Source organism: Schistocerca cancellata, chromosome 1, assembly GCF_023864275.1.
Source record: "Schistocerca cancellata isolate TAMUIC-IGC-003103 chromosome 1, iqSchCanc2.1, whole genome shotgun sequence".
Lineage (NCBI taxonomy): Eukaryota > Metazoa > Arthropoda > Insecta > Orthoptera > Acrididae > Schistocerca > Schistocerca cancellata.
In genome coordinates this window covers 216,257,811-216,282,633 of record NC_064626.1, presented here as the reverse complement: position 1 = coordinate 216,282,633, position 24,823 = coordinate 216,257,811, and the positions used below count along the sequence as shown (strand labels likewise).

Genomic DNA, 24,823 nt, shown 5'->3' with positions numbered 1-24,823 from the left:
TTTTGCTTCGACAGGTGTAACGGAGAAGTTGGACCACCTAGTAGAGGCTGGTGTAACAGGAGTCTGGCTGTCTCCGTTCTTCAAGTCACCTATGGTTGATAATGGTTACGACATCTCCGACTTCACAGACGTCGATCCAGTTTTCGGCACCATGGAAGATTTCGACGAATTACTGTCTCAAGCCCACGCTAAAGGTAATTCATTCCAGTTTGCTATTTTTAATGGTCGTAATTCATAATTGTACTGAGGGCACTGCGTATGATGTCAGTCATCGGATGCTGTAGCAAATGCGGTGCATTTGCGTCCATACAGTTTGGGTAGAAAAGGTTTCTCGATGCCCCACACTCACAGCAGACCAACGATCGCCCGGAATGGTTCTGCGGAGGCGACGTGACATCCGTTCTTCAAACAACTGTGGTCGTCCTTTGCAGCGGTTTACACGTGTGGAGACGTTGTCACTGTGGTATTATAGATCCCCCGGAGACACTGTAAACGGTGGAAGGCCGAATTAAAGCGTTATCTCCGATCAACTGTGACCCACACGTGCTACATCGATTATCTTCCCACGTTGAAAGTCGGTGAACTGGCAACATGCTGCCACGTTTGGCGCTCCTGTCTTTAAGAGACTGCTCAGATACTGTGTGCCATACTTCCCATCTATCTGAGCCATTCGGGTGTTATACACGGCAAATCTTCAAATGATGCAATACCTCCCACTCATTTTATAACAATATTGTTTCTGTCTGACATCCATTTCTCCCTCTCATGTGAGAATCTATTCATCTCTGCATATACACTCCTGGAAATGGAAAAAAGAACACATTGACACCGGTGTGTCAGACCCACCATACTTGCTCCGGACACTGCGAGAGGGCTGTACAAGCAATGATCACACGCACGGCACAGCGGACACACCAGGAACCGCGGTGTTGGCCGTCGAATGGCGCTACCTGCGCAGCATTTGTGCACCGCCGCCGTCAGTGTCAGCCAGTTTGCCGTGGCATACGGAGCTCCATCGCAGTCTTTAACACTGGTAGCATGCCGCGACAGCGTGGACGTGAACCGTATGTGCAGTTGACGGACTTTGAGCGAGGGCGTATAGTGGGCATGCGGGAGGCCGGGTGGACGTACCGCCGAATTGCTCAACACGTGGGGCGTGAGGTCTCCACAGTACATCGATGTTGTCGCCAGTGGTCGGCGGAAGGTGCACGTGCCCGTCGACCTGGGACCGGACCGCAGCGACGCACGGATGCACGCCAAGACCGTAGGATCCTACGCAGTGCCGTAGGGGACCGCACCGCCACTTCCCAGCAAATTAGGGACACTGTTGCTCCTGGGGTATCGGCGAGGACCATTCGCAACCGTCTCCATGAAGCTGGGCGACGGTCCCGCACACCGTTAGGCCGTCTTCCGCTCACGCCCCAACATCGTGCAGCCCGCCTCCAGTGGTGTCGCGACAGGCGTGAATGGAGGGACGAATGGAGACGTGTCGTCTTCAGCGATGAGAGTCGCTTCTGCCTTGGTGCCAATGATGGTCGTATGCGTGTCTGGCGCCGTGCAGGTGAGCGCCACAATCAGGACTGCATACGACCGAGGCACACAGGGCCAACACCCGGCATCATGGTGTGGGGAGCGATCTGCTACACTGGCCGTACACCACTGGTGATCGTCGAGGGGACACTGAATAGTGCACGGTACATCCAAACCGTCATCGAACCCATCGTTCTACCATTCCTAGACCGGCAAGGGAACTTGCTGTTCCAACAGGACAATGCACGTCCGCATGTATCCCGTGCCACCCAACGTGCTCTAGAAGGTGTAAGTCAACTACCCTGGCTAGCAAGATCTCCGGATCTGTCCCCCATTGAGCATGTTTGGGACTGGATGAAGCGTCGTCTCACGCGTTCTGCACGTCCAGCACGAACGCTGGTCCAACTGAGGCGCCAGGTGGAAATGGCATGGCAAGCCGTTCCACAGGACTACATCCAGCATCTCTACGATCGTCTCCATGGGAGAATAGCAGCCTGCATTGCTGCGAAAGGTGGATATACACTGTACTAGTGCCGACATTGTGCATGCTCTGTTGCCTGTGTCTATGTGCCTGTGGTTCTGTCAGTGTGATCATGTGATGTATCTGACCCCAGGAATGTGTCAATAAAGTTTCCCCTTCCTGGGACAATGAATTCACGGTGTTCTTATTTCAATTTCCAGGAGTGTACTTTGCAAAAAGTGTGCAAAACAACAAATACTAGACGTTTTTGTGCAAAACACTTCCACTCGATTCATTGTCATATAAGGTTTTCGTAAACTCTTTGATATGTATCCAACCACTTTTGACATCTTCTATTGCGAAGTTTATATAGAATTTTCTTTCCATCTGGTCTATTCCACCTTTTAGATGATGAATATAAATTCGTTCACACACTCCTACAGTGCGTTATTTAAAATACCACCATTACTAATTTTTGTTTTTCCATTTTCGTACTCTCATGTTTCATTTCGACGCTGTACTGAAAATATAAGCCTTAAAACAGTGTGACACATCATTAGATACTAGGCCTGATGGAATTTATATCACAAAAAATGATTTCACTGCTTCTGGCGGACCTTTACTTGTTTTATTTTTGTGTTTTACGAAATGTCATATAGTACTGTGCGTTGGGAGACCGCGACTAGTAGATTCAGCTGCCTAATTGGAGAAGTTTTCTTCCTTCGCGGAATGTGAAAGTCGCTTAATTTCTTCCTCGAATGAGTCTACAGTCATATAAAAACTTTTAAAAGACACCATCGTCGCCTTTGTCCATTGAAATTATTTAACTGTGAAATCCGCAACTGAAATTTCTGCCTTTAGCCCTTTTCAACTGGGACAGGGCAATGAAATTTGTCAAAATTAAAAAAAAAATCAGACTATACGAGATGTAATAGGATTGAGTGCAGATATTTCTGTTGGTGACTGAAGACTTCATTACCATAGTATTTACGTAACTTGCAGTCGAATGGTTATAGATATACATTTGCATGTTTTTAAGTTGGTATTACCTCCAGATTCACGTGGCACAAGCAAGCCATTAATGTTTATTTTACCCTGGGCAGCAGGTCAGGTATTGAAATCTGGATGCATGGATGCAAAACGGGTAGTCTATATCGCCAGGCATAGCTCACATTGTCACGCAGTTACGACCACAGAGCATGTTACAAGCATGCAGAAAACATCAGGTCGTAAACTTTGTGTCATGTCTGTGGGAAGACTGTTTGACGCAGTGGAAAAACAAACGACACACTGAAGTGTGTATATGCAACGATACCACATACAAAAAATATCTGCACTTACACCCGTTCCACCTTGTACACTCCTGGAAATGGAAAAAAGAACACATTGACACCGGTGTGTCAGACCCACCATACTTGCTCCGGACACTGCGAGAGGGCTGTACAAGCAATGATCACACGCACGGCACAGCGGACACACCAGGAACCGCGGTGTTGGCCGTCGAATGGCGCTAGCTGCGCAGCATTTGTGCACCGCCGCCGTCAGTGTCAGCCAGTTTGCCGTGGCATACGGAGCTCCATCGCAGTCTTTAACACTGGTAGCATGCCGCGACAGCGTGGACGTGAACCGTATGTGCAGTTGACGGACTTTGAGCGAGGGCGTATAGTGGGCATGCGGGAGGCCGGGTGGACGTACCGCCGAATTGCTCAACACGTGGGACGTGACGTCTCCACAGTACATCGATGTTGTCGCCAGTGGTCGGCGGAAGGTGCACGTGCCCGTCGACCTGGGACCGGACCGCAGCGACGCACGGATGCACGCCAAGACCGTAGGATCCTACGCAGTGCCGTAGGGGACCGCACCGCCACTTCCCAGCAAATTAGGGACACTGTTGCTCCTGGGGTATCGGCGAGGACCATTCGCAACCGTCTCCATGAAGCTGGGCAACGGTCCCGCACCCCGTTAGGCCGTCTTCCGCTCACGCTCCAACATCGTGCAGCCCGCCTCCAGTGGTGTCGCGACAGGCGTGAATGGAGGGACGAATGGAGACGTGTCGTCTTCAGCGATGAGAGTCGCTTCTGCCTTGGTGCCAATGATGGTCGTATGCGTGTTTGGCGCCGTGCAGGTGAGCGTCACAATCAGGACTGCATACGACCGAGGCACACAGGGCCAACACCCGGCATCATGGTGTGGGGAGCGATCTCCTACACTGGCCGTACACCACTGGTGATCGTCGAGGGGACACTGAATAGTGCACGGTACATCCAAACCCTCATCGAACCCATCGTTCTACCATTCCTAGACCGGCAAGGGAACTTGCTGTTCCAACAGGACAATGCACGTCCGCATGTATCCCGTGCCACCCAACGTGCTCTAGAAGGTGTAAGTCAACTACCCTGGCCAGCAAGATCTCCGGATCTGTCCCCCATTGAGCATGTTTGGGACTGGATGAAGCGTCGTCTCACGCGGTCTGCACGTCCAGCACGAACGCTGGTCCAACTGAGGCGCCAGGTGGAAATGGCATGGCAAGCCGTTCCACAGGACTACATCCAGCATCTCTACGATCGTCTCCATGGGAGAATAGCAGCCTGCATTGCTGCGAAAGGTGGATATACACTGTACTAGTGCCGACATTGTGCATGCTCTGTTGCCTGTGTCTATGTGCCTGTGGTTCTGTCAGTGTGATCATGTGATGTATCTGACCCCAGGAATGTGTCAATAAAGTTCCCCTTCCTGGGACAATGAATTCACGCAGTTCTTATTTCAATTTCCAGGAGTGTATGTATTGGGTCGTTATAGTTAATCTTTCTTTAGTTAACACGTTATAGCACGGAAAATAGCTACCGCAAGAGGACCAAACTTGGAAGGATGAATGTCAAGGACATGGGGAAGAGAAACAATGCAGACTCAATTCAACTGACACACTTTTAAAGTGCTGCTGCGGTACATGTTACCATTACATACTGGTACCGTTACTGTTACGAAAGAGGCTCAATATGTTGCCCATCAGTGTCCAGAAGAGTCTAAAAGCGCAGGATTGCATTCTGCACAGCAGAACGAAGCATGTCCGTAGGTATGCTGGCTACCACTCTTGATATGCTGCGCTTCAGATCAGCACATGTGTAAATGTTCACCTAGTAAATCCTGTCCTTCAGGTAGCCACACAACCAGTAATGACAGGGGGTGAAATCAGGTGATTATACCGGACAAGCATTTGGGAAACGATCGGCTGATAATTCGATCGTTTTCAAATGTGTTTCGGAGGAACAGGCGAACACGAGTGACGTGCGGTGGGGCCCCATCTTACATGAAAACTGTTGAGTTTAATGTGCCTCTTTTCTGTAGGCCGGGTATGACATGCTGGTGAAGCATATCGCAGTAACGCTGGCCAGTCACACCGCACGTCTTTGGTCCTTGAGCGCAAACCTGTTCAAGAAAGAATGAAAGTAGCCTTGAAGCCACACCATGTGATGACACGTTCTCCATACAGAGGAACTTCATGCACAGTAACTGCAGGTGGAGATCCCCAAACTCAACAATTCTGTGTGTTCACCTCATTCGTCAGAGAAAAATGGGCTTCGTCTGTCCGTAGGAGTGTCCAGGGCCAGTGCTTGTCAGCTTCAGTCCTTGTGAGAAAGTGGAGAGCGACGTCAACACGTCGTCGTGCGTCGTGTGGTGCAAGCTCCTGTACGATATGTATCTTGTACGGATACCATTTGAGAATGGTTCGAAGCACCTTCCGTACAGTGGACCACGGGATGTTCAGCTGTCGTGACACAGCACGCGCACTGCCTGACGATCGAGAATTACGCGCAGCGTTGTCTGCCATAGAAACAGAGATTTGATCAACCACCTGTGGCGCAACTGGTCGTCGGCCTCTTCCCGGAGCGACGCCCAGGTCTGCAGTTGATTCGAACTTCTTCAACATGCTCCGCACAGCAGGTAGAGAAAGAGGATCCTTCCGTAATCCAAATGTGCAATAATAAAAGTGATTTGCTACTGACTCTATTCCTTGACTTAATGAAGTTGTTTAAAAAATTATACCAGTCTGATAGTATAAAAATGGTCAGTGAATAAAGTGATTAGGACATTCGCTATTAAAAACACGTCAACTAAAACAAGGATATATTCAGAGGCAATTTTTGCCATGACAAAATAAAAAATCCTATAAACGAATGGAAAAAGTTTCCTCTGAATAAACTGTTAGCCCTTAACGACAGGTTTAGTCCACTTAGGGGTGCAGTTACGACCGTGCAGAAAACATCAGGTGGTAAATTATGTGATGTGTTTCCGGGAAGAATGTTAGATGCAGAGGAAGAACAACTAACAGACTGAAGTGGGAACATATTACGGTACCAATGGTCACAATACCTTCACTTGTACCCTAACATCCTATATATTAGCTAAAGAATTAGAGTTACCTATCGAATCATTCAGTGATCATACCGACACCGAAATAGAAGAAAGGCTAAAACGATGCCTTTAAAGTCAGTAAGGCCATTAGACTGTTGTTTATTTACAGTGTTACATTTACACTTACACAATCATTATTTCGGCTTCAAAGGGCCATTATCAAGTGTTTTAAGTCCTACCTGTCGTAGGAAATAATGATGGCACTTTGAAGCCGAAATCATGATTGCGTGAGTGTAAATGTAACACTGTAAACAAACAACAGTCTAATGGCGGTACTGACTTTAAAGAAATATATTACGACTTTGGCCACGCATTATGAAAAAATTTCTAAAACGATGAATTCCGTCTTACAAGGCTGTATCACTAAAGAAGTTCGAGACACAATTGTTCGCTTGCGCCACAGCATGTGCTCCTAAGAGACACTGAGGTGAGTGTTTGGGACACATAAATTCGCGCAACAAAGGTAAGCGACTCACTCGACTTCATGCCCTAGACATACCTTCAGGTCTGTGTTGCTCTTAATCCATCAAACATTTTATGAACTCGTTTAATAACGTTTATGGCAATCGAAAATCTATGAAGGAATCAGAATACATTCTGCAAAAATACCTAGTGAAATTCAGCTCGCCCTGTTTGGTCATGTAATCATGAAGGCAGGAGACAACGTGATCGAAATAATTGCCGAGCTGTTGATGTCTGGAAGATATTCGATACCCATTAGTAATGTCGCTTAGCGAAAAAATTAAGATCTTATGAAATATGGCACGGGGTTCGTGTATGTGTGAAGGGACCAGACTGCTGAGGTTATCGGTCCCTAGACGTACACACTACTTAAACTAACTGAGCCTTACTTAAACTAAGAAATAAACACACAGCCATGCCCGAGGTAGGACTCGAACCTCCGGCGGGAAGGGCCGCGCAATCCGTGACATGGGGCCTCAAACCAGGCGGGCACTCCACGCTATACGGGCTTCGCCTTTAGAGTAAGGACTTCACAGCAAATAGATCTCACCTTGTTGTTCTTAACGACATGACATAGTCGGATGTGTAAGTAGCTTTGAGTCTGCATCAAGGGTCTCTTATAGGACCTTTTAAAGGAAATAGTGGATAAAGTAGAAAGTTGCGAGAGACTGTTCGTGGATGATTCTTTTGTGTATATAAAACATGAAAGGTGAGAAAATTGTAATGAAATGCTGGAAGATCAGCAAGGAATTGAAAGTTGGTATAAGGCACACAGGTCGATGTTTAACAGAAATAAATGTAGCGTACTGCTGATAAATAACCGAAAAGAAAAAATATTATGCTGTAAGTAGGCTGTTTAGGTTTTCATGTTGGTAACGCCATGTAGCGCTTTATATGAAAATCACTGACTTGTGCTGTGTGCAGTCTGTGGCTGGTTTGCATTGTTGGAATTTACTATTGTAGTGTTGGGCAGTTGGCTGTTAACAGCGCGTAGCGTTGCACAGTTGGAGGTGAGCCGCCAGCAGTGGTGGATGTGGGGAGAGAAATGTCTGAGTTTTTAGAGCGGATGATCTGGACGTGTGTCCATCAGAGACAGTAAATTTGTAAGACTGGACGTCATGAACTGCTATATATTATGACTTTAGAACATTATAAAGGTAAATACATTGTTTGTTCTCTATCAAAATCTTTTATTTCCTAACTATGCCTATCAGTAGTTAGTGCCTTCAGTAGTTTGAATCTTTTATTTAACTGGCAGTAGTGGCGCTCGCTGTATTGCAGTAGTCGAGTAACGAAGATTTTTGTGAGGTAAGTGATTTGTGAAAGGTATAGTTTAATGTTAGTCAGGGCCATTCTTTAGTAGGGATTATTGAAAGTCAGATTGCGTTGCGCTAAAAATGTTGTGTGTCAAAATAGGTAACGAGCGAAATGTCTGAGTACGTTCAGTTCTGCTCAGCTGTTTGAAAATCAAATAATGTAAGAGGTTTATCAGCAAAGTAATTCATTAATTTTTCTAAGGGGACGTTTCAATGCATATAATCCATTCGTCACTAATTACAGAAAATAAGTAACAATAACTAAATACCTGGGAACTTAAATTCGGAGCGAACTGAAGTGGACAAATCACTTATAATTGCACTGCGCTACACAATTAAAGGTTGAGTTTTTTGAAACCATTTAATTCCCACCCATTGCCACGCTAAACTTTGAAATTTGGCTCACAGCTGCGTACAACCTTTCTTTGTAAAGCTGCAAAAGCATGGCGCCTTGCGACATCGCCCTCTGGCTCGAGGACGCTTCGAAAAGGAAGGTATCGATACTTGCGAAAAAAAGGCCACATCTCAGAAGTTAATGTTAAGTTCCAAATGGTTCAAATGGCTCTAAGCACCATTGGACTTAACATCTGATGTCATCAGTCCCTTAGACCTACACTACTGGCCATTAAAATTGCTACACCATTAAGAAATGCAGATGATAAACGGGTATTCATTGGACAAATAAATTATACTAGAACTGACGGCCTTGATACGCCTGGGCATTGAGTCAAACAGAGCTTGGGTGGTGTGTAGAGGTACAGCTGCCCATCCAGCTTCAACACGATACCACAGTTCATCAAGAGTAGTGACTGGCGTATTGTGACGAGCAAGCTGCTCGGCCACCATTGACCAGACGCTTTAATTGGTGAGAGATCTGGAGAATGTGCTGGCCAGGGCAGCAGTCGAACATTTTCTGTATCCAGAAAGGCCCGTACAGGACCTGCAACATGCGGTCGTGGATTATCTTGCTGAAATGTAGGGTTTCGCAGGGATCGAATGAAGGGTAGAGCCACGGGTGCCGGCCTCGGTGGTCAAGCGGTTCTAGGCGCTTCAGTCCGGAACTGCGCGACTGCTACGGTCGCAGGTTCGAATCCTGCCTCGGGCATGGATGTGTGTGATGTCCTTAGGTTAGTTAGGTTTAAGTAGTTCTAAGTTCTAGGGGACTGATGACCTTAGAATTAAGTCCCATAGTGCTCAGAGCCATTTGAACCATTTGAGCCACGGGTCGTAACACATCTGTAATGCAACGTCCACTGTTCAAAGTGCCGTCAATGTGAACAAGAGGTGACCGAGACGTGTAACCAATGGCACCCCATGGCATGACGCCGGGTGATACGCCAGTATGGCGATGACGAATACACGCTTCCAACGTGCGTTACCCGCGATGTCGTCCAACACGGATGCGACCATCATGATGCTGTAAACAGAACCTGAATTTTTGCCATTCGTGGAAGCAGGTACGTCGTTGAGTACACCATCGCACGCGCTCCTATCTGTGATACAGCGTCAAGGGTAACCGCAGTCGTGGTCTCCGAACTGATAGTCTATGCTGCTGCGAATGTCGTCGAACTGTTCGTGCAGATGGTTGTTCTTTTGCAAACTTCCCCATCTGTTGACTCAGGTATCGAGACGTGGCTGCACGATCCGTCACAGCCATGCGGATAAGATGCCTCTCATCTCTCGACTGCTAGTGATACGAGGCCCTTGAGATCCAGCACGTCGTTCCGTATTACACTACTAAACACACCGATTCCATATTCTGCTAACAGGCATTGGATCTCAACCAACGCGAGCAGCAATGACGCGATACGAGAAACCGCAATCGCGATAGGCTACAATCCGACCTTTATCAAAGTCTGAAACGTGATGGTACGCATTTCTCCTCCTTACACGAGGCATCACACCAACGTTTCACCAGGCAACGGCGGTCAACTGCTGTTTGTGTGTGAGAAATCGGTTGGAAACTTTCCTCATGTCAGCTCGTTGTAGGTGTCGCCAGCGGCGCCAACCTTGTGTGAATGGTATGAAAAGCTAATCATTTGCATATCACAGCATCTTCTTCCTGCCGGTTAAATTTCGCGTCTGTATCACGTCATCTTCGTGATGTAGCAATTTTAATGGCCAGTAGTGTAGAACTACTTAAACCTAACATAAGGACATCACACACATCCATGCACAAGGCAGGATTCGAACCTGCGACGGTAGCAGTCGCGTGGTCCCGGACTGAAGCGCCTAGAACTGCTCGACCACAGCGGCCGGCGTTCATGTTAGGTGTAAGTAGGGTTCATGATATCACATTGGCACCAAATTTGACCACAATTCTGACCGGGGCCACCGTGGACGTGTCACAAGCTCATAATGTCGTCACACACTCTCTTACCCAAATTTCACGCCTTCTTCTGACGCCTCTGCGATGGAGGTCTGAAAAGCGAAACCCAGCGTTGAAAACACGGCGTTTCCGTGTGAGTGCCCAAGGAAAACATTACAGACACACATCCGCCCAGAATCGGCACGAAAGTGTGTCAGTGAAACCACTCCTTCCTTGGGGTGTTGATTACCACACAGTTTGTGGTTGAAAACGGCTGTCTGCGGTGCGATGATCAACAGGTGTTTGACGCTGCTGACACCGCTGCCATTTCCGTTATATAAGGACATTGTGGGGCTGCATCCATAAGGAACGTGATCGCAGTCGTAAGGCGCTCAGCCCGACCATAGCTTTTGCACTCGTGTACGGGAGGGAATGTCTATTGACCTCTCAAAACCATTTGATGATATCTGAAGGTAACCCAAAGCAGTTAAGAGTGTTAATGCTTTTCCAGAGCTCCTACTTTGCGTCCTCCTATGGCGTGATAATTGGGGAATGCAACATTGGCACATGCGTGAATAAAACGGCATAGCGTCCTTCTAAGACCCCCCCAGTTCGGCAAAACCCTCGGTGGCGCTCGCCCACCTTCATTGAGAATTTTAAAAACACACAGTTACCGATAGAACCTATGATGAGGGTAACAGCGCCTGAAGGCAGGCTACGCTGTTTTGTTTCACCGCTACAACGCTCCTCTTGCGCCTGATAGTAGGCCATCCGGAAACGGAGAATGCCAAAGGAGTCGCCAGTCTGCAAGTTGGGTTGTTTGGGGGAAGAGACCAAACAGCGAGGTCATCGGTCTCATCGGATTAGGGGAGGATGGGGAAGGAAATCGGCCGTGCCCTTTCAAAGGAACCATCCCGGCATTTGCCTGGAGCGATTTAGGGAAATGACGGAAAGCCTAAATTAGGATGGCCGGACGCGGGAATGAACCGTTGTCCTTCCGAATGCGAGTCCAGTGAGCTAACCACTGTCTGCAAGTACCTAGAACATCACCCATACGCACAGCTGAGCAGCTTCAAAATAATAACTATGACCACATGAAACAATGGAGACTAGATTGGAACCAAAAGACAAATGACCAACTACAGACCTGGTTTGAGAGCTATAACTGCAACATCTCTGGAATGGAACGGACACGGAAAACATGGTCGGCCTTAAATCGAATACGTACTGGACAAGGCAGGTGTGCGGATTCACTACACAAATGGGGAAGAGCGATGTCACCAGAATGCGACTGCGGTGCCCCTAGACAGACGATCCAACACATCCATGGTGAATGCTCCTCGCGAGCATATGCAGGGAACTGGTCCGACTTCCTGGAGGCATCCCCATCGGCGCTAGAATGGATCTCAAACCTCGATATAACCTTTTAACTGACCAATATAAACATAAATTATATTCATGATTGTTATAAGATTTTAATGTCTAACACTTGATGTATTAATGTTGCATGTATAGCCATACGCTAAATAAAAATAAAATCATCACAGTTTCTGTCTGTACAGGTACGTTTGTAAAATTATCAATACATTTCGGTGGGTGCTACCAAGGGCTTTATCAAACTGGGGGGAGAATGGGGGGGGGGGCAATCTTAGTAGGTCCCTTTGCCGTTTTATTTTCTTAGGTGTCAATAATGCATTCCCCCATGATCACAACACAGGAGGACACAAAATAGGAGATCTGATAAAGCGTAAGCACTTCTAGTTACTTCGTCTAACGGTTTCCAATGGTTCCAACTTGTACACAAGAGCGAAAATTGTGGTCGCGCTGCGCTGCGAAAGAGTACTATCACGTTCGATAGGGATGCAGACTCACAATATGCTTAGAAAACAGTCGAAACACCCGAGGGTGTCAGTCATGTCAAAGATTTCTCAAGAACGTCGTCCTGTTGCTCATCGTATTACGAACTGTGTTTTAGACAAAAAATGTGTGGGAATAAAAGCCCCAGGGAAAGAGGTGGTTTCATTGACTCTCCTTGTGCTAGCGCGTGCAGGCTTTTTCTACCGATTCTGAGCGACGGTGTGCCCGAAATGTTTTCTTCGGGCACCAATAACAAAACCGCGTGATTTCAAGGCTGGTTGTCACGGTTCTGACCTCCATCGCAGAGGCGTCAAAGGAAGGCGTGAAATGTAGGTAAGAGAGTGTGTGACGACCTTATGACCGTGTTACACGTCCACGGTGGCACTGAGCAGAATTGTGGTGAAATTTGGTGCGAATGTGATATCAGTAATCTACCTTACACGTCACATGAACTGATCTGTGGCTTCTCTTTCGTATATATCGACACCTTGCTATTTGAAGCGTCATCGAGACCGAGGGTGACTGCGCAGGGCACCACGCTTTTGCACAAGTACAGAGGAATTTTGTACACACTTTTAAGCCAATAATTTCTAGCTTTAGCGTCGCAATGAGTGGAAATTACGCGGTTTCGGAAAAGGCATCCTTTAATTCTGTTGCACAGTGAGTTTGTCGGAAACGCAAGTGCCTGACTGACATCCACTGGAAACAACGTAAAGGATATATTTACTCACGAAAGGTATTCCTTAAAATACTTTTGTTCGATACGTTTTTAACTATTGCTCTCCAGCCTGATACCGGTACTAAATACGTTTAAAATAAGAGATAGAGAATTCCCAAAGAAGTACCGAACGTTTCGTTATGAGTTGGCTTAGCAGGCACCAGAACTTCAAGGGGATGCTCACGCATTTCCCATGGCAATCGGTACAAGCTGGCGTTGGGTACCACAGACATGTGAACTAATAAAATTCCGAGATCGCACCTTACAAGAAGTCACGCAACACACAGCTTCTTCCCAAATATATCTCGCGAAATGAAAAGAAGTACATTAGATGTATAGTAGCTAATGTGGAGTCCTTAGCCAACTCGTTTTGTTGCGCGGAGACTCCGGTCTGCTGACCTTTAGAGTTTTCGACCTGTTTGATTTCTATCTGTTCGATTCGCTTCGCAGCCTTATATTTTCTGCGTTTCTTGAACTACTTGCTTTTGGAGAGATGCAACTGCCTTTTTTGTCTTATATACCACAGTTTTTGCCAGTTTAACTTGTTCTTTGGCCACTGATGCGTCCTTTCGTACTACTTGCACAACCAATCGCGCTGTTTTGGCATCGCGCTTCGCCTTGTCCGGGACCTCACGCGCTTCTGCTGTCCTTTTCTTGACATTCCCTAGCTGTTCTTGGATTCCTACGAGCTCTTCCTTGACTCAACCTATACCGTCTGTGATTGTTTATATGATTAATTTGTGTCTTTCTTCCTCTTCCTCCACTCTCTTTTTCTCTGCCTCTTGTCTATTTCTTTCAGCCTCTTGCCTCTTCCTTTCTGCCTACTGCATGAATTGCTTGAGAGCCGCAAACTGAGATCCACTGATAACATCTTCCGGACTTATGTACAGTCTGTGACTTCGTTCGTGATTCTGGTCTGCCAGTCTCACTGATGGTGCGTCTCGTACCAGCAGCGCCTACATTTCGTTCTGCTGCGGTCTCCACTTTCGTCACCTGACTGAGACATGTCGTCATACTCTGCAGGTTCTACGTTCGACATTTCTGCCCGTTCTGCAACTGCATTTACCTGAGAATCCCGTGTAATATCTGCCTGGTCACGGCTAATAATGTGACATGGATCCATGGATAAAAAAAAAAAAAAAAAACACAATTGCTTCCGCTACTGCGGAGTGGCCGCGCGGTTTGAGGCGTTCTGTCACGGACTGCGCGGCCCCTCCCGCCGGAGGTTCGAGTCCTCCCTCGGGCATGGGTGTGTGTGTTGTTCTTAGCATAAGTTAGTTTAAATTAGTTCAACTAGTATGTAAGTCTAGGGACCGATGACCTGAGCAGTTTGGTTCCTTACGAATTCACACACATTTGAACAATTTTTGCTTCCGCTACTCTGTAGCAAACGTTCCATGCTTTTTGAAAGCATGCACTCTAATTCTGACCCAAACGAATTTAAACACTACACATTCCTATGGCACACAGATTCTACTATAAATTACGCTCCCGTGAGCTACTGATTCCTAATTCCTGACAACGAATTCATATAACAGCAAGTTTGTTTGTATGCTCTCGAACGAAACTCTCAGTCCATCCTAACAAATCAGCACAACGCCGTTCGCCATCAGAAACAACAACTACAACATGAAAATACACACACACAATAATTAAGTATTAGTGTCTAGGAGCCAGCAAAGCGAATCTACTCTACATGGGAAACAGAAACTTCACTAGGCAATACTATCTACTATCTGACGGTCGGAGAAGGTGCCATCAATTCAAAATTCTGCGCAAGGGACGTCAAATTGAATGACTACGCCAGGCAACGTGATCTGACACACAAAAGGTCGCTAGATCCTAGCATGGGACGCCACAATGAAAGGTAACTCTGGTAGAACTATTTAAACGATTGAGAACGTTTGCAAGATTTAGTGTATTAACAAGATTTGGTTTTTCAAACCAGACGTAAATTATACTAAACAAGTTATAGATTGCATACCCTAAACAAAAGGTTATTACTACTCCACTGTGTGCATCCTGGGTGCAAAGGCAGTTTAACTAGGTGATCAGCGAGTCAAGTACTCTGGCCCTAAAAATGTGGATAAAGCAAGCTGAATTGATCTGACGCTGAGCAGGCGTTGGTTGATCAAATCTACTGAAGTTTCTCTACATAGGTGCAACTGAGAGTAAGTGGCGATTGAGGTCTGTACGCCCTGACAATGCCGGAGTGGCAGTACGTTGCCTGTGTACTGCGCTGGAGGTGAGACGTGGAGGCGGCACCTGTGAATCGATCGCAGCCACGAAAGAAATGCTAAACTCTCACGGTCTAACAATCAGGCGAACGGATCGCAATTTACTCTCCACCAGAGCTCTGAAATCACGGTAGGATTCAGTGAGTGACACACCCGTTTACTGGTCGTACCAAGGACCAATTTGGCTCACTTATACGACAGAGTTCAGAAGGACACCAAACGTCAAGACTGGTAAACCGAAAACGAATAAGTGTGCCCTCGGCAAACGAGTAGTCCGAGATGTTTGAAGTCACACTGTCGGTACAGTAAGAACTTCACGACAGGCTCTCCAAAGTAAACTACTCGCAAGTGAAGTCAGTCACAGGACAGGTCCCAATTACCAACCACACATGCCAGAGCTTCGACCAGAAGTACTTACCAGACCAAAGTACCGCACCCAAGAGCTTTTCATCTTTCCAGAAAAAAAATAATAATCCATTTTTCCACAAAGTGCACGAACGACACTGCCTTCACCCCGTCTTGAGCCAATCACAACGCTCTAGAGGTGCTAAATCTCCCCTCCCACAGGACGGAACAAACTCATGTCGAACCAGGGCAAGAGTTAAGAAACCCGCGTCTCTGAAAAAAAAAAAAAAAAAAAGAAACTGCCAGTTACTGGCTTTATTAAGTTTTTGGAGAGGGGGAGGGAAGATTTTTTCCGAAGTCGTATCTCCTCCCACGGCAACAAATGAACAGATACACTCTCAAAGACCTTTATCTAAATCGCCTGTGTTACTAGAGGAGCCCGAAATGCACGTGTTTTAGCTCATACAGGCTGGCGTGAGGAGGGAAGGACTATACTGACGTGAGGTCTGGAACATAAAAAGGAATTAGAATTCAGAAAGTGGACGTAATTAGTTTGATACTTAACTTTAATCCATTAATGATGAACATCGCTCTTGAAGGTACATGATTCACAATATCATCAGTTCAGAATACATTCTTGAAGAATATGGCACCTTGCTAGGTCGTAGCAAATGACGTAGCTGAAGGCTATGCTAAACTATCGTCTCGGCAAATGAGAGCGTATTTTGTCAGTGAACCATCGCTAGCAAAGTCGGTTGTACAACTGGGGCGAGTGCTAGGAAGTCTCTCTAGACCTGCTGCGTGGCGGCGCTCGGTCTGCAATCACTGATAGTGGCGACACGCGGGTCCGACGTATACTAACGGACCGCGACCGATTTAAAGGCTACCACCTACCAAGTGTGGTGTCTGGCGGTGACACCACACTAACTATGATGTGCAATAAAGATTCTATCTATAAACGTTTCTCAGACGCCAGAGTTTTCTTCAACAACCGAGGTGGCGAGGGAAGTGGTTCACTGGCCTACTTGCACAATCAGCAAACAGAAGAACATGTAAATATTTATTATGCATGGCTCTGTGCAAAATACCTGGTTTACAACTCCACTGTGTAGATCCTTTATACCACTGCCCCTGCCCAGGCTTCTGCTGGCGCTGCAGCAGGTAGCACGGCATTGTTCTGCTGGAGTCCTGTCTCGATGAGGGACTGCCCTGTATGGCTGTGGACCTGTCCAGCAAGGTTTACTAAGGGATGGGCTCGCCGCCAATTGCTTTCAACTCCCAACAAGCCGTTTCTACGAGATAAGAATCACAAAAACATGCTTTTAACTCCCTACCAGGCTCCATCAACGTCTACTCAGGCCGTTTCTAGAGTCTCGCTCAAAGTGTGTAAGATTGTAATAAAATCTTTAACAATTTTCTGCATGCGAAAAATAGGTGAGAGAGTAACTTGTCCTCCCTCAACACCACCACACCAAACGCAGCCATTTTTGTTGTGATGTTAACGACACCCTAGATATGGGACGGCAATTCCCTAGTCCAGCTGCTGCTAGAGTCCGACCCATGGTGAGGGATGACCCAAAATGTTGCAAGGGGGCCATTGCTCGTTCTCGAGCGGCAGGTTCGTATGTGAAAGGATTACGGTGTGCTTTCTGCATAATTCAGCGATCCTCGCTTGTGGTGGTCATACCTGGTCGACCAGAAACTTGATGCCGAGTATGTCTTCCCTCACGTTCGTATGCAGTCCAGCATCGAGCCACTGAGGCATCCGAATGCCCCACAACTCTAGATAATGCACCATTCGGCAAGCCAGCTAAATGGTGACCCAAAATTTTGCCCCTTTTCCAACTCGTTTACATACACTCTGATGCTATGTTTGTGTACGACAGGCTCGTCCAAACAGTGCCCCTGGGGCACTAGCGCCCGTGGTCGCCCGAGGCCAGCGCCCCAGACGAATTCGTGTGTAGCTGCAGTGGCCGAGCCGTGTCGCGTAGCTGGCTATGCGGTCCAACCGCCGCGCCTCGCCATGCCACTGTACGCGCGCTTCGAACGTAAGACAGACCGCAGCATCAGCAGAGGTCACAAGCAGTGATACAACACAAAGCTGTTGGTCAACAGACGCAAGGCTACAGTGGATCGAGATGGATGGTCAACAGCAGCAGACAAAGAAAAGGAGGAGCGGCACGTCCGCACTATTTAAACCCGAGTGGGAAATTAATTTCCTTTGTACTGCTGTCGAAAATCATGACAAGTGTTTAGTATGTCATCGGAACCTCATGTATTTAAAAAAAGTAATCAATTGAACGGCACTTTAATATCTGTCACACAGCTCAGTTCGAAAATTTGTCGCAAGAAAAACGCCAGTCAAAGCATGAAGAACTGAAAGAAATTTTGAGGTAGCATTACAGTGAAGTAAGTGTTTCCTATCGTATGACTCTTTATTATTTATAAATATGAGTAACAAAACCATATTTTATAAGCTGATATGTTACTTAGCAATGTGCCAGTTATCGAATATCAGGTTGTCAGCAACAAGGAATATTTTTTCTGTTAATTTTTATATTTGGGTTGCATTAAATTTCGTCGCACAAACATAAGAAAAAACTATATTTCGCCACATTCTGAAAAGCTGTTACAAACGCTCTCTCGGACAGCAAAGTGTCATTCAGAGTCATTTTTTGTTTCTGTGTATTTATGTTTTGATGGAAGGGAAAACATATGATGTAGTTTGATCTATGTTTCGGAAATTGGAAACCTGTGGTAAGGACTATGGGACGAAACTGCTGAGGTCATCGGTCTCTAGGCATACACACTAATTAATCTAACTTACCCTAACTTACGCTACGGACAACAGCAACATCCATGCGCGAGGGAGGACTCGAACCTCCGACGAGGTAGATTTCAATTAATTAAAATGCAAGTATTCCAGTAGATAAAAATCTATTTTTCGACCACGTTTCGCTGTCCTTGCCAGCGTCTATGACCGCTTTTCAGAAGAACTGGGGAAAAATGCACCTAAAACCAACCTTTTTTTGTTGGTTTTTATTTGGGTTTCAGTGAATGAAACAATTAATTGCTAAAATGATAAAAGTATTTTAAAAACTGAATTGTACAAAATTAATTCTGGAGATTTTTTTGCGTGATAGGAACAGGAAACAGGTGAGCAAAGTTTGTAAGCAAGTTACAAATGCTAGTTGAGAATTGCGAAAGCAGGGAAATCCTTTGCGACTGGGAATCTAATCAAGGATTTCATGGTCGACTCTGAGTCTTGTACTTGTCCAGCAGACCTCACGGAAAAAATTGAAAAAATAGCTCTTTCGTCTCAAACTGTTGCTCGCCGAGTCGAAGATATGGCTTCAGATATAGAGCAGCAATTAATGGAGACATGGGCAAAATTCGTTTCATTTTCTATTGCTCTTGATGAGACCATTGACGTTGCAGACATAGCTCGTCATTTCATCCGGGATGTCGATGACAATCTGTGTGTCACCGAAGAATATCTCGACCTTATACCATTAAAAGACATAACCACAGGTTTGGATATTTTTCCAGCCGTGGAAAACGTGTTCGAGTCAATGGGCTTAAAATGGGAATGCCTGACCACAGTAACAACGGATGGAGTCCCTGCGTTACGAGGGATACGCACTGGATTCCTGGGTTACACCAGGTCAAAAATTGCAGAAGTCGGCTGTTCCTTATTCTCGGCAGTCCATTGTCTGATACACCAGGAGACACTTTGGCAGAGACAGTCAACATAAAAAATGTTATGGACACAGTTGTTGGAACGGTTAATTATCTTCGCTCGCATGGACTCACACATCGCCAACTTAAAGAATTTCTGGCTGATATCGAAGCGAAACACCCGGACATCCCCTACCACGCCGAAGTAAGATGGCTGAGCAGAGGAAAGGTGCTTCATCGGTTTTTCTCCTTGAGGGGCGAAATCAGTAGCTTTATGCAAATGAAAGGACGTCCAGAACAATTACTTCGTGATCCTAAGTGGGTGGCGAATTTGGCTTCTTTGAGTGACCTAACTGGTTTTTTAAACGCTTTGAACATTTCACTCCAAGGCGAAAATGACTTTGTTGTTGATTTAGTGCAGATGATTCAATATTTAAAAAAAAAAACTTATTTTGTGGGAAAAACAGTTGCGCGAGGAGAATTTTGGACAGCGTTAAAGAAGATGTGGACTTTTTAGATTATGCTGAAATCATTTGAGAATTACAAGAAGAGTTTGAGAACAGATTTTTGGAGATAAGTGAGCTACAACCAGATATATTTGTTCGCCCTTTTTCCCTTCGGGCAGAGGACGTCTCATAAGTGTTTCAACTAGAGCTGACTGACCTGCAGTACGATATCCACCTGAAGAACCGCTTTCTTATGCGTAAAACTTAGACTTTTACAGCTGTTTTCCACGAGTTCTTTTGCACTATCACGCGGCCAAAGTTCTCTCAATGTTTGGACCCACATACATACGTGAGCGCTTTTTTTCCCTTTTTAAAGCTTGCTAAAACTAACAACCTTTCGCTACTCAGCGATAAAAATTTGACTAATTCTTTGAGGTTAACAGTTTCCTGGAATATTGTACCAAACTTAGACAAAATCATTTCCTCGAAAAAGAAAAACGTGTAAAACGTTAACTGTATCCTTTAACAATGTTGACTGTAGGGATTAAATGTCTTTATAACCTTAATTCTATTTTTTAGTAAGTTTTCAGACTTGGTCAATTAAAATTATTGCGTACGAAACAGCAGGCTAAGTATCCGATATCCCAACTCTGAAAAGGGATACAAAAAACTGTAGCACGAAGTAAAACAAAAAATATTTACTTGTAACTACTAACAGTAAGAATAAGACTAAATCCCATAGATAACATTATTTCCAAAATAGATTATTTATGATATTAGTTCATTTAAGAAATTGATATATCTTTCAGAAGACGCCTACCGTACATATCATGAGCGAACATGTGCAGTACTAATAGAATCAACCTGAGGGTCAGAAAACTGCTAAGCTGTTCTTCGATTCTCGTTTTGAATATTGTTTTCTAAAGCTTTGCGTAGCAATTCTTCCACACGAACACTAATTGCTACCTATATAGTAAAAGGTTTGCTTGTTTTACCGCTCATCGACCACTTTTACAGAGCTGTGCTTCCTCTGTTATTTTATTTACGTTGTATCTGACCACGTACAGCAGTGCTGTGCGGTCTCACTTGCTCCGCAGCTATCTCTCCCGCTCGTATGCCAAGACTAGGACACACGATCCCGTACGGTGCGCTAAACTGCGATGCGTTGCTGGGCGCAATTCTTGGATGAGCCAGGTGTACCAAGTTACTTTGACATCCGGCCATGTCTTCTACGTGCTTCATGTTTTTCTTCTGGAAGTGTACGTATATGTATAAACAGATACACGACTGACAAGGTGGAGAGACGGGAAGAGAGAGAGAATACAGATAGAGAGAATTAAAATGCAAGTTATGATGCGTAACTCAATAGTGAAGGATTAATTATTTCTGTGATTCTCTTTGCAGGTCTGAAAATACTAATGGACTTCGTTCCGAATCACTCGAGCGATGAACACGAATGGTTTCAAAAATCGTCGAACATCAGTCACCCGGAATACGACAAGTACGAGGATTATTATGTGTGGCTTGAGGGGAATGTCGGTGAAGATGGAGTGACACCGGAACCCCCCAACAACTGGGTAAGTAGATGTGGTTTAAAACCCGATGTCAAGCATCAGAGCAAATTTGAGGCCTTATGATGTACAGCAGTGGAAATCAGTATAAAGGCATGGATACCTGTAGGAAAATTAACACTGTCTGCTGGAACAGTTGTGCACAGTGTATATGCAATAATATGAGATCCACTGTACCGACAAAATCAGTCAAATGGTATTGCATTTCATGTCAGTAGTACAGTACATAAGATGACGTCAACGATTCCGGTGGTAGAGGATGGAACTCAGAATAAAGGCAGTTGGCTCTTTGTGGCGTTAGTGTATGTGTATGTGTCTGTATTGTAGATAGGAAACACCATTACTGACAGTGCGTGTTGTGTAGATAAATGACGGTTGTGAGAGTGTCACGTGGGAAACAGTTATCATGAGATGAAAAGATGAGATGAGATGAAAAAGTAAAAAATTGAAGCGTACATGGAAATGGGACATTCTAGTAGTCAGAAGCTCCAAGAAGTTGAACTGTTCAAGAATAGTGATTCATAATTTATAAAATTTTACTTTTTAAAATTCAGTCTTGATCACACCACGTATGTTACAAGAACATAGGTGACCGGTTTCGGTCACCTATGATCTCGTAACATACGTGGTGTGATCAAGACTGAATTTTAAAAAGAAAAATTTTAAAAATGTTTGATCACTATTCCAAAAATGTTTATTAAAATAATTCATAATTTAGTTAGACTGGGCGCACGATGTGGACAGAATGTAAAACGTAAGTGGGACTTAACATCTGAGGTCATCAGTCCCCTAGACTTAGAACTACTCAAACCTAATTAACCTAAGGACATCACACACATCCATGCCCGAGGCAGGATTCGAACCTGCGGCCGTGGCAGCAGCGCAGTTCCGGACTGAAGCCCCTAGAACCGCTCGGCCACGGCAGCCGGCTAAAACTTAGGGTAAGTAGAAAATTATTTGAGGCATCGAACTGGTTCCTTTTGCGCAAAGCAAGGGCAAAAATCCGTTATTCTCCGTTATTGTAGCTAATTTACCATTGTCAGTAATTGCCAGACGTGTAGGACTAACTTTGTCAAATGACAACCATCTTGTATCCAAGAAACAACCGCAAAAAGCTGCTCTAACTCCCAGTCATAAATATGCTCAATATTACTTTGCTGAAAAGCATATGCTATATACTTCAGAATGGGATAAAGTGATCTTCAGTCACGAGAATAAGTTTAATTTAGATGGGCTGGATGGATTTCAGAATTATTGGCGTGATCTGAGAACAGAGGAGCAGATAAGAATGAGCAGGAATTTTGGTCGTGGAAGCGTTATGATTCGGACAGCCTTCGGCGCTACAGATAAATCACGCTCTGGTTGGGTGAACACAGCAGCCTACTCTTAACATGTACACGGAGACGCTAGAGAAATAATCGGTTAAAATGTATGAGGACCTATGGAAAGTTTCAACAAGATAATGCACCTGTTTATCTTTATGCTACCAAAAAGTCGTTTGAAGATAAATATATCGATGTCTCGCGCTGGCCTGGAATAGCCCCGATATGAATCCCGTGGATAAAATTTTGGAGAATACTAGCCAGGCGTGTTGCTCGAAATGGAAGGCAAGTTTGAGGCCGTATGGAAGCTGAAAGGAGCGATACGAGAAGAACAGCAGACAACTGCACTGCAAGAACTACGAACCCTAACAAAATAAAGGTCGAAAAGAATTTTTTAGGTAATTTGAAAGATCAGAGGTTGGTCAAACCGCCAACACTGCAATAATACAATATGACAGTGAATGCCTTTATACCAATTTCCACCCAGGAAACGAAAACACGTTATTTTATTACTCGTGTTGTGAAGGAAACTACGTCGTTGATCTCCTATCGACATCAAGGTCAGTCGACATGAATCGAAAACGCAGTTGTGATAGATATGCGAAAAGGAAGTGCTTTGGGTCTGATGAGCGTATCAGTCAATCATGACCCTGTAGTGGTTCTGACAAATGTTGGATAGATTAACTGACGAAGTAACGGCTTAGTGCCTGATCTGACATATTATGTACGCAGATGGTGTTTCCATACCATTCTACAGTTTTGTAAGTCTGAACGTCGTTTAGTGAATAAAATACAAAATTACTGAGTATCGATAAGATATATAATCGAATTCAAGCCTACATTGAAGACAGAACTTTTAAACGTTGTTCGTAACGAAATAAAATCGGCAGATGTAATGCTAATTTCGGAAGTAACCAAGGGGAATCTTATAGGACCGTTACTGTTAACTGTGTATTTCTGTACTCCTATATAAACGTTATTACCAAAAGAGTCGAATAGTTCCTGAACGATTTACTTCAAATTTTTGCACAATACTCTAATTAACATTCGGACGAACACTGGCTACATCTGTGTTCGCCCCGATGTTTATTAGATACTTAAGCAAAAATTTGGAGTAATTCGTTTAAGAACTAGTCGAGATTTGTGGTAACAACGTTAAGCACGACTTGTCTTTATACAGTAGTGTAGATACACACAATCAACAGTAATGGCAAAATGGCAATATAATATACACTGAAGAGCCAAAGAGACTGGTACACCTGCCTAATATCGTGAAGTGCCCCGCGAGCACGCAGAAGTGCCGCAACACGACGTGGCATAGACTCGACTAATGTCTGAAGTAGTGCTGGAGGGATTTGACGACATGAATCCTGCACGGCTGTCCATAAACCCGTAAGAGTACAAGGGCGTAGAGATCTCTTCTGAACAGCACGTTGCAAGGCATCCCAGATAAGCTCAATAATGTTCGTGTCTGGAGAATTGGGCAGCGGAAGTGTTTAAACTCAGAAGGGTGTACCAATTCTGGACGTGTGGCGTGTCTCATGTCCTGCTGGAATTGCCCGTCGGAATGCACAATGAACATAAATGGATGCAGGTGATCAGACAGGATGCTTACGTACGTGTCACCTGCCAGAGCCGTATGCAGACGTATCAGGAGTCCTATATCACTCCAGCTGCACACGCCCCACGCCATTACAGTTCCTCCAACAACTTGAACAGTCCCCTGCTGACATGCAGGGCGCATGGATTAATGAGGTTGTCTCCATATCCGCGTCCATCTGCTGGATACAATTTGAAACGAGACTCGTCCGACTAGGCAACATGTTTCCCGTCATCAACAGTCGAATGTCGGTGATGACGGGCCCAGGCGTGGCGTAAAGCTTTGTATCGTGCATACATCAAAGGTACATGAGTGGGCCTTCGGCTCCAAAAGTCCGTATTGATGATGTTTCGTTGAAGGTTTCGCACTCTGACACTTGCTGGTGACCCAGCACTGAAATCTGCAGCAATTTGCGGAAGGGTTGCACTTCTGTCCCGTTGAACGGTTCACTTCAGTCGTCGTTGTTCCCGATCTCGCAGGATCTTTTTCCGGGCGGAGCACTGTCGTTGATGTTTTACCAGATTCGTGATATTCACGGTACTCTCGTGAAATGGTCGTAC

The 24,823-nt window shown here is 45.3% G+C and overlaps 1 pseudogene; it reads left to right on the top strand.

The window, feature by feature from the left end:
* LOC126165132 (maltase A1-like) overlaps positions 1–24,823 on the top strand; it is a 103,495-nt pseudogene that overhangs the window by 11,853 nt on the left and 66,819 nt on the right.